Raw genomic sequence first — 11,158 nt, 5'->3', positions numbered from 1 at the left:
TATTATACTTTTCAAATTCAACTCTTTAAAATAAAACTGCTATACTCACTATCCTTGTTAGTTTCCCCTCTAAAGGAAATCGTTAGAGCTTTAAAATCAGTGATTAGAATAAAGTTATTGTAAAAAGATAAACTGATTATTGACTGCATGGAATGCACTGAAAAATTAAGTGTATAGTCAATGGTAATGCACTTTTATTACAAGAGCGCTTTAACATGTTTGTTGTTGTAAAGAACCGAAATAAACATGAAAACCTTAATTAAAAACATAGTACTGGTAAAAAAATCTTAATTTATCTTGGGGCTATTGAAATTTATGACGTTTTTACGAGTGAGAGGCAGAATCAGGTAAATCTTACTAAGATTACTTAATATTTAATTTTTGGCTGCTGAGGATTCGAAACTGTTTGCGGTTTTTTTCCAATAACATATTGGTAAAATTGGTGTATATTGATACGTGAAATAGGAGAAAGAAATTGTATATCAAATGACCACTGCAGAGTATTACCTGACAAAAATGAAAAAAATATATATAAATGGAATTTCTAAATATTTTACTACAACTTAATTTAAATCATTTATTCATCGTAAAAAATCATGATACACCTTAAATGAAAATTAAATCTAAATCTTTTGAAAATTGACTGATTTATTGATTTATTTGGAGCACGTAGGTATTTTATAGATTTTGTATTAAAAACTCCTGGTAATTAATTTGGAAATGAACCCATAGATATAACAATGCAGGTAATGTCAAGGTATATAGATACGCTTGTATATTCATGAACTTTGATCAGATATGTGAGGCAGAGATAGCGCACCACTTACATCTGATTGCCACTGTGATTACCAGCATGTCAGTATGGTGGTTAAATACGTCATTCTGTACTGGTAGTTTATATCTAACCTTCAAAGTAAAAAAAACATTTAACTTTGCGTGTCATTGCTAGATCATCATACAATCGTGTATGTATTGTTGCTTTTATAAAGGTTCAAGATAGGTAAGAAAAAATCATTTCCAACGAACAAGTGCCTAACAACAAGTATTAATTATTTAGTAAACAAACATTTACAAATCAGAATTAGTTTTAACTAAGCAATAATATTTCATGAATTTTTAATAACACAGTTTTTAATTATGACATGTACAGTTGGCATAGTGTGTACTATAGTAATATTCGGTAATTAATATAATAATATTGTGATACATTAGACAACAGACACTTTTGCCTTATTGTTTGTAACGTATACATGTTTAAATCTGAAAGATTTTTGTCGTAAAATGACTCATACAATTAAGTTATAGATAAAAATTACCATATTTATGTATGAAAAATGAATCTAACAAATACAGATGTGAACAGTCAAAATTTACGTTTACGTGTTGATAGAGGCTAACCCTCGTGTAACCTCGAACTGTAAATTGGCTCAGCTAACTTTGAACTGATGCTCAGCTCTGAGTCTCATTTGATCGTAGATTAACTCCCTGTATTGTTTTGTTTCAAATTTAATCCGGGGTTTCTTGATAAACGTGTGTTTTGATGCACGTGTGTTGATGAACATGACTACAAACAAAAAAGGGGTTTAAAATATGTTTTTGAATTAATTTACTCTGGTGCTTTACATGGTGGCTAAAAAGTAATAAACAACCCCCCCCCCCAAATATTTAACCATTTTATGTATTTGAACTCGGTTTGTGGCAACCTTCTTAGATATGAGGGGCTACAAAGCACAAAGCAGCTATGTTCGGTATGGGATACAAAAATGAGGGCTAATTTTTGAAATGTTACCAATATGTAGTGGGGCTAGGGGTTAGCTCAAAAATATAGTCGAGTTTGGTATCATTTCACAGGTCCTAACAAAACTACAGAATTAACATAAATAAAATAAATGCGGACCACAAATAACAAAAAGGTTATTTAAAAGCTATAATTGATTGCTATTACTACAATTGTAGTAAATGGTTAGGTTAAATGTGCAACTAAATAATTATTGTAATTATTTAAGAAATAATTAATTATTAAAAAACTAAAAAAACATGAATACGTAATTTAAACATATTCAAACAAATTACTTAAATATAAGAGTGATTTCCGTATAAAATTTAATCGAGAATTTGTTTCATAATCATAACAGCTAAACAAAAGCCACCACCCCTGGTGTGTTTACACCCTTGGGATGGATTCCGGCGTTTCACTTTGTGTGTTAGACTTATGACTTTAATATTTGTTATCTTACGTAGAACATGTCTTTAAAAAATATTGTATACATTTAAAATTGAATGGGTAATAGTTAATACAAAAACTAATCCGTCCCAGTTCTTTGTTTTGCCATGAAACACTAGAAGAAAGGATTTTGTTATATCAGGTTATTAAGAACATGCTTCCATGGAAAGGGATGAGGTAATGGAAAGAAACCGTTTTCTCTCTACGAGACACTTTATCAAAAATAACCTTGAACAATAGCTATATGTGTATTAAGTGCGCAAAGTACGTCATTTCCACTCGAGAACTATAGATGACCGCATGAAGCTTTAGCTGGTTGGAGCAATACATTTTGAGAGCAGCCATGTGTTGTGCTCATAATTCACATTATATTTTCCTTACCACCATAATTAATTTATCATAACACACGGATAACTTTTTAGTTATATATATAAATGTCATTTTGGTTTTGTTTGTATTTATTTAGGTTGTGGAATTTCTTACCGGTTGATAATTATCGTACTGGGTCTGTGGTTGTGGTTGTTGTTGAAACACTAACTGTGGAAACAGCTGATTAGCAACCGGGAATGAATCACTCCCGCTCTAGAGAGTAGATGAGCTATTTTGCGTACTGTTTCAGGCAATATCATAATTTCCATGCAGTTTCAGAAGAATACATTTAAACCAACTAAATACTGTATAATATATAAAAATCCTTTATGGATGTATATGACAAGGTTTGTGATACATAATCTTAAATATAATTTCTCAAATTTGAAAATAAATGTTTTTAAGGAATTAATTGATATTGAAATAAATATTAAATGTGTAAATTGAACACAATTACAATTTAAATTTTTAATCAAGGATTTTCCGTAGAGAAATATCGCTTTACGAAAACCTACGATGAGTCGTGAAAGAAAACCAACCATTATATTTATGGTTTGTTAACTTTGTAAGGTTATTCAATACCGGGTATTTTGAATCCTCAGATCTTTGATCAAGGTTATATGATCATGGATATTTGAACTAATATATTGATACGATGTAAGATTATTCTTATTATGTGGGTGTAGTATAAAAGTTTTATTTTTATTTTTATCACGTATATCTAATAGGAATTTACTACTAATTATTTACAGCCCTTTTGAGACGCAATTGCAAGGGTTTTTCTTTATTAGTAATAGAGTGTGCAGCCTCAAAACCACATCAAGAAGTTAACCACCCGTGACTTGTATGGTTTGTTAAACCTAACGCAATGTAAGATTAATCTTCTTTCCATTTTGTAAAAGTGGAAAATATTTCAATGTATTTCTCAACCAAAAAATGCGTCTTAAAGCAAAATCTAAATAGTAAAAGGGTTCCTTTTACAATGCTATATATTTGAAATAGAAATTTCAGTTTATAACAATTACAGTCGGCCTAACTTAAAATTCATCAGCATGTAACTGTATTGTAAATTAGTTTTTACGATATAACATGCTAAAAGAATATAAACGTATCCATTATATTTGTCCTTAAAACTCTAACAGTTAATAACTCGTATACTCACTGTCGACCAAAATAGTGATCTAAGAAGATCAAAGATTTAATACAAACTGACATTGCTAGAAAATCCTAAGAGAACACCAATTTTAACAGAGAAAAAATGGCCATTTAAATTGTTAGAAAAAATATTCAAGCTTACTTATTCAAGCTCATATTTTGTTGTTGATACTTGCTAGGATTTTCAGTTGGAATATAATCAATACTTCGGTAATTGAAAGCCGATAAAAGGCAGGAGTAGGAATGAGCTTCAACAGATACGATTCCTACGTGACTCTAACAAATAAGTTTTGGTTTTTGTTCTAGGTTAGGTTCTTGTTTATAAATAAAATTAATCTATATTCAAGAGGTTTATCATTATACCTATTTAAATGTCTTAGTACTAAATATTGAAATAAATCATAAAAAAATAGTTATTTATTTTATTAAAATCAAGATGTTTGTGTCGTCACAAGACATTTGTAATTTTTAATACATTAGGCTTACTTCTACTAGCAAAATCCTACTTATCCTATTAATTGTTATATTTATTTATGAACATTTCTTACGAATAACCGTAATCAGTATTCTTTCAACAACTATGGTTTCCCCTTGAAGCTAGTAGCTTTACGTATGTAAAAGGTGTGGAATATGTTAAAGGTAAAAGTTCACTAAAGCAATTTAAGGCCGGAACTACGTGTAGGTTGTATTCACAAGTTCTTTCAGCAGCTTTACCTCCAATTTTATTCCATAATTTGAGATCTTTATTTCAACAGCTATAGTTTTCCGTGGTTCAATTCTGGATTTTACTGGTGCATTTTTTGATATCCTAAATCAATTACTTATAATATAGTAATTCAATTTAGTAATTAATTTAGTATAATATTGTATAGGTTTTTCTCCGAATTTTCATTAATACAGGGTTTGATCATTATTGTATTTGAGCTGATAAGAATTAACCACACTCTCTGACCTGCACCCAGGCAAACGAATTGGAAGCGTGATTCCATGTACAGGGACGAGGAGCGGCTCACAGCTCTACCTAACAACATGAAAAACCATGGAGGAAAGATTTAAGAACAACTCGGCGTAGAGAGGAACAAGCTGTAAATATTACAAGACAAAACAAACCCATTTTAATGGGACAACAAAGAAACAATTGATACAAAAGGTAGTAGCCTAAGACATTTACATTTAAAGAACATTTTGGTGGCCTAGGCCTTGAATTGAACAGACTAACAACAAAACCTTGTTTTGTCAGATCATCTCAAACAGTGGTTTTCAACAAGACGTTGCTCGGCCAATTTCTGTCCCAAATATCCCGGGGAAGGTCTCGAAATAAACTGAACAATCTGATTAACAATCTAAACGACAAAATTGTCTAACGTCCCCCAATCCTTGGCTAAAAGGCCCAGTGAAAATGTGCTCATAGAATTAAAATAATTTCTAACAAAAATCACAATACTTACTTATCAGGCACTGACGGCGAATTTAATTCCTGCATGAAAAACAAGTCAGGGACGACGGAAACCCCACATAAAAGGCATTAGGTGAAAACTGAAAAGGATGCCAAAATATATATATGTTGACAGGAGTGACGCCGTAGAACCCATGAAATCGCACATTGACATGTAGGAAGAAGAAGAACTTCGTAACAAACACTTGACCTTGGATGTCAGAATATTTACAGTGGCAAAACTCATACTATACAAAATCTCACTCGAAACAAAACTCGAGTCGTGACATTCGTCGGTGGAACGTAGTCACGGCTCAAGAACATGGAAAACTACGAAAAGTCGTAAGTTAACTGAGCAAATACACAGATCGAGATTACATCTTAAGTCCATCAAAACCTTTGTTTCCTAAAGCTACGTTTATGGTCAGGAAAAAAACAACGAACCTTATAGCCGTGATGTTGAAATGTAAACAGTTTTACTTTGACGTTGAGTAGAAAATACACTAACGACTAGTACCTCCATTTCCAGTAATAACTGATTTCGGTTAGGCAGGATTATCACATTCGTTCCAGTCAGAAGTTACAATAATAATAACAACAGTTATTATTTCATGTAGTGTCTTCCAGTTTGTTTTATAAATGCAGTTTACGGTGATATAATATTATGATACCACATCGGTGCCAAATTACCAAAACGGAATTAGATGGTATATACTCTAAAGCGCATTATTTCAAAACAATACTATATGATGTTTTTCAACTATTCTAGCTTTTCCAATATTATTGCTATAAAGTAGTAAACTTTGTTTTATGTGTGCACTTTTATATTTAGTTACATTATTTTAGCCTGATGTAATTAATTAACTTTTACTTATTGTTTTTTGTTGTTGTCCATTGATCACTTTGAATTGCCATTAAACATTATTTTATTATTCTATAAGAACAACAAGTTAAACACCTAGAATAATTTGAAAACGTGTTTTATCTCTAAATTTTTATTTAAAATGCACGAGTTGTATTTCTTACGTTTATAGTTAAAAATGGCAATCATAATTTATTCAAAAGAGTACTTTTATTTTAAAATCCTTTATTTATTACTATTTTTGTCAAATGTCCAACTCATTTTTTTTATTACTTTAAGAAATTACAATCTTTGAGAAAACAGAAAAACAGTAATTAAGAATTGTTCGTATTTAAATTATCGTTCAATATTGTTTCAATCACTTTATGTTTGACGATTTTATGATTTTTGTGTATTGTTATGAGCAAGTAACTGTATTGTCACAATATTACGGTAGAGAGGCTACACATATAATAGCTTTACAAACATCAAAGCGGCCTCAAACACAATCGCCTCAGTGGAAAACCTTTATCTAATTTAATGTTCATTTGGCGTAAAACATTTTACATTCGCTCATTCAATTATCTCTCTTGAAACACATTTTTTTTGTTAGGAAACACAAGATTAAAATAGGTTCAAACAGTAGGTATTAACATGACATAGAAATAACATTATTTAAACGGTAAGAGCATCTATTTTTATATTCTGTTTCTTTGTTTGAGCTGTTTTTTTTTTCATTACTTAATTTTCAGCTACATATTATGTTTATTTGAATACAATTATAACAAAAAAATCTTTATGATACAAAGTGAACTGAAGTACTCATCTCAACTATTGCATTTACGTTAAGTGTGTATTCAATTATGTAATAGTCTTTTTTGCTTATTCAATGAAGGAGATACTCGTACCAAATACTCTGGTTTTCTGCAACATAAAGATTTTTATTTTAGGCATCATTTGTACTTTGTACCTTTGGGTGCAACTGGAACAAATTTCTTTGTTATTTTACTATTTAATTTAGATGATTAAGTTCAAGTAATCTCAACATAGGTTACTTAACCGTACCGTAGATATTGACGAAAAGAAATATTACTTACTCACTGAAAAAGTCAAGTCCTAAATTATTCATCTCCAAGAATAGTTTTAATTTAACGCCAAACTTGGTAAAAAAAAACCACGTATTTTGGTACTTTGTTAGGAACTAACTTAAATTTTTATCGTTACTAAGTAATCTAGATATTTGAAACCTATACTACACAAAATTGTAAATTGACTGTGAGAAAATTCTTTAAATATTAGTATTCCGAGTAAATTTTAAATGTTTTCAACACCTTTCTATAAAAGATTTTGTTTGAATATACATTGATTATTACATAGATTATTATTAACCAATGAAATTTATTTGCGTTCTATGATTTCCCCTCATATCTATATAATGAAATGTTCAGTTAGGCAGTTAAAGCGTGGTTTAGTTGGAAGTTTGCTGAGTTAATTTAGAGTTAAGGATCACATGTGTGTCCTAACTGACTTTATAGACTTTTTTCTACCTTACACCTACATTTTATATTGTTATGCGTTACTACAATCTTGTTATTATTTCAAAGTTGTAAAAACTATGATAAAAGAAACTATTGGGAAATCCGAAATCGTACTGTTATATTCTTAAGGGGTAAAGGTTGATAGGCGTTATCTTATTTTATTATTTAAAGTTCTTACTGTTGCTTCAATCATATATTTGATTTTAAATATTATTTTTTTATTAAACTTGTAGTTCAACAGAATATCTGAGGCGAAGAAAATATATCTGAGGAAAACGTGATATAAACGTAGCGTAAAGCAACAATACGTAAAAACTAATTATCAATTTAATTGATTTAATTAACATGTTGAATTTTAAAATGTTTTGAATGAATTTAATTAAACTTTTGAAAGTGCAAAAATGCGTGAAAACTTCAATGTATCATATTGAACAACTATTTATAGCGATGAGATATAAATCTTAATCCTACACAGTCTTAATAACAAATAATGCAGTTTTCATATTGTATCCATAGTAAAATTGATTAAGTTAATTAAACAGTAAATATGAGTAAATTTTTTAATGTAAACAAATATATGTTTATTGATTACGAAAGAATTGTTTGAATAAATAATATACTGAATAAAAGAATGTCAATAAAGAATGAAATGAAATTATGTATTTTAAAAACGATATTTTACGCTTGTCAGTTATTTTGGAATGAAATAAAATACTGTAAGCGGAAAGCTTACTCCAATAACCGAGCGAGCAATGCTAATTAAAGCTTTAACTAGGCTTGGAAAATAAATAGCTTCTTTGTTTGGATTTGAAGCAGATATTACAGCATTGTTTTGATTTATGCAACTGTCCAACGAATTCAGCTTTATATTTTTTTAAAGACGTTGTTGGCAGAAATTGTTTTAACTGTTTGTTTATTTAAAAGTAAAAAGTATATTTATTTAATTCAATCAAACAGTATCAACGGGATTTGTTTTTTTTCTTCCTTAGTTTAACCATTGTTTAACGTTCATATAAAATTAATTAAAAAAGATATATAGATTGCATTTAATAGTTGTTTATTTCACATTGATCTACCATTCTTTTTCAGTACATATTCTCGGTGTCATAATGGTATCTACAATACACCATTGTAAGCAGAAAAGTTTATAATACACTTTTAGAATTATTTATTATTTCATACCAGTGAAGTATATACAAAACCTGTTCACATATCTGAATGATTTGTGGAAATTTGTTTAAGATTATATGAGTTATAATAAAATACAGTAGTATTTTACTTCTTTTATCAAATCAGTCTGAGAGCCCGACCAGGTGTCGATTTAACAGCTATAATGTAACTATTTAACTACTCGTGCACATGAAATAAAATAAAGATGAATTCAATACTGAAAATAATGGTAGTTAACCCGTAAGAATAATTGCTTGGGATATTTTAGTAAGGCCTAAACTTAAAGGTATACTGTGCCAATATGAAATACTGTACATCAAGACCAGTTAAAACTATAATTCTTTATTACATGTGACCGGAAAAAATATGTTTGGCGACAAACAGAAGTTTATTGGCTATGGCTAAACTTTTGAACTACACCTCGTTTTAGGAGCTAAGGGAATTCCTCCGGTTTTTGAAATACGGTAATCTTTATCCTAACGCTAATTTTCACTATCCATTGAGCCTACATAACACAAGAGAAGGTTTAGATTACACATTTTTACACTTAGTAATACAACCTTACTGTGTGAGATTGATAACACTTATACTTATATGTGAATAAATGTAACAATTAAAAACTTAAAAATAAATCATTATGCTGTAACTCACATATTCATGTTTTTCCGTCAACAAATTTAACAAAATAAATATTTGTTTTTTTTTTCAAAAATAACAATTACATCTCAAACTGTGGTAAGCAGACGAACGACAGCTAGAGAAATGTACCTAAGAGACATTATGTTGAATTGCATTCCTTCATTGTTTTGTCACGAGCTCCACCTCAAGGGGCCTTTAGACTTGAGATCTAGTTGTTTGGTAACAAAAAAGATTAAATGGTTTATTTACTTCACTAATGTAAAGAGGAAATAACTAGGGATGAGCTGATGTTTTTGTATTAGTAGCACTTAAGAAGCAACGTTATATATATATATATATATATATATATATATATATATATATATATATATATATATATATATATATATGTGTGTGTGTGTGTATTTCTTAAAGTTAAATTAGTCAAATAATGATAGTGTTCTAGAAAAGGAATTTATTATTTAGAGTTTTCTTGTTTGTAATGTTAAATATAGTATTTCATCCTTGATAAGCCAGCTAGAACAGTTGAATATAGTTAAATTGATTCATAAACTATACTGAAAATTAAATTAATTGACTCATTTTCTGCAGCTCTAGTATGGACCTATAAAAACATTATAATTATTTAGGCCTTTCAAAATTGCATTTAACAAACTATTTATTCATTTTCTCTTGAATAATTGCACCAACAGTTAACATCCATCAGAACACATAAAATATTTTGGTAATCATCTTTACGCTATGTTATCGTAATACAACTTAGTATTAAATGGGAATTGCATAAACTGTTTTTAAAACGTATACCTAATTTTTTACAAAAGTTCCTTACACTTATTGAACTTGTTGCTAGCCTAGTGGTTCGGTTCCTGGCCAATCTTCCACATATATGGGTTTGGATCGCTTTCCCTAAAAGCGTTCGAATACTTCCACCTTTGAATTCTCTTGTAAACATTTTCCCGGTGAATATATACAGACAATATATACTTACTATACATAGAGAAAAATTTCATAAACTATTGAAAAACTACAAATGACTAAACTTGTCTTAATTTCTTTCATATCCAATTAACCCTAATAACTTTAAAGTATATTTTTGTCAAGTGCGATTATTCATAATGTATCACATGTAGATGTAATTGGCTAATTGTAATTATGATGCATAATTATTAATGGATAAATTCATTCAATAATTATATTGTGTAGTAATTGCAATGAAAATAAGTGGGAAAAGCAATATGCTTGTTCACTGATCATTGTTGTCTCCAAACCATATTCATCATTAACTGGACCAATATTAGAATAGCAGCGACGCGAATGGAACAAATAATGACCAGGCAAATGCGTTTTCAATATTTCAATTCCTATAATTGGACACAACAACTTTGCACAGTTAGTTATTTGTTTATTCAATACGGGTTAGTGTTTACTATAATTTCTTGTTTATGATAAGGACACTAAATTTTTAATAAACTTATTGTCATATGTTTTATTTGTCATATTAATTTTAATCATTATAAGCATCAGCATAATTTTATTTAGAAAACAATTCTCAAAAATATTTTTCAATTTAATTATTTATTACACTATTCTTCAAGGTGGCAGCAGTTTAACCTCTTTATTATGCCAAGAAAAAAATATCTACAAGAAATAATTCAATCAAATTAATCAATCATCAGGAGCAGAAATTTATCTAAAACCAAGACTTCGCCAAAATAGAACTTCGGCAGTCATGTTTCAGCCTATACAACCTTTTTATTTCAAACATCCTGAGCAGTGGAAAACATGGT

Source organism: Macrosteles quadrilineatus, unplaced genomic scaffold (genome assembly GCF_028750875.1).
Source record: "Macrosteles quadrilineatus isolate MER2022 unplaced genomic scaffold, UCM_ALF_1.0 Scaffold_2__2_contigs__length_208266976, whole genome shotgun sequence".
In the NCBI taxonomy this organism is placed as follows: domain Eukaryota; kingdom Metazoa; phylum Arthropoda; class Insecta; order Hemiptera; family Cicadellidae; genus Macrosteles; species Macrosteles quadrilineatus.
Note: the sequence above shows the minus strand (reverse complement) of the source record.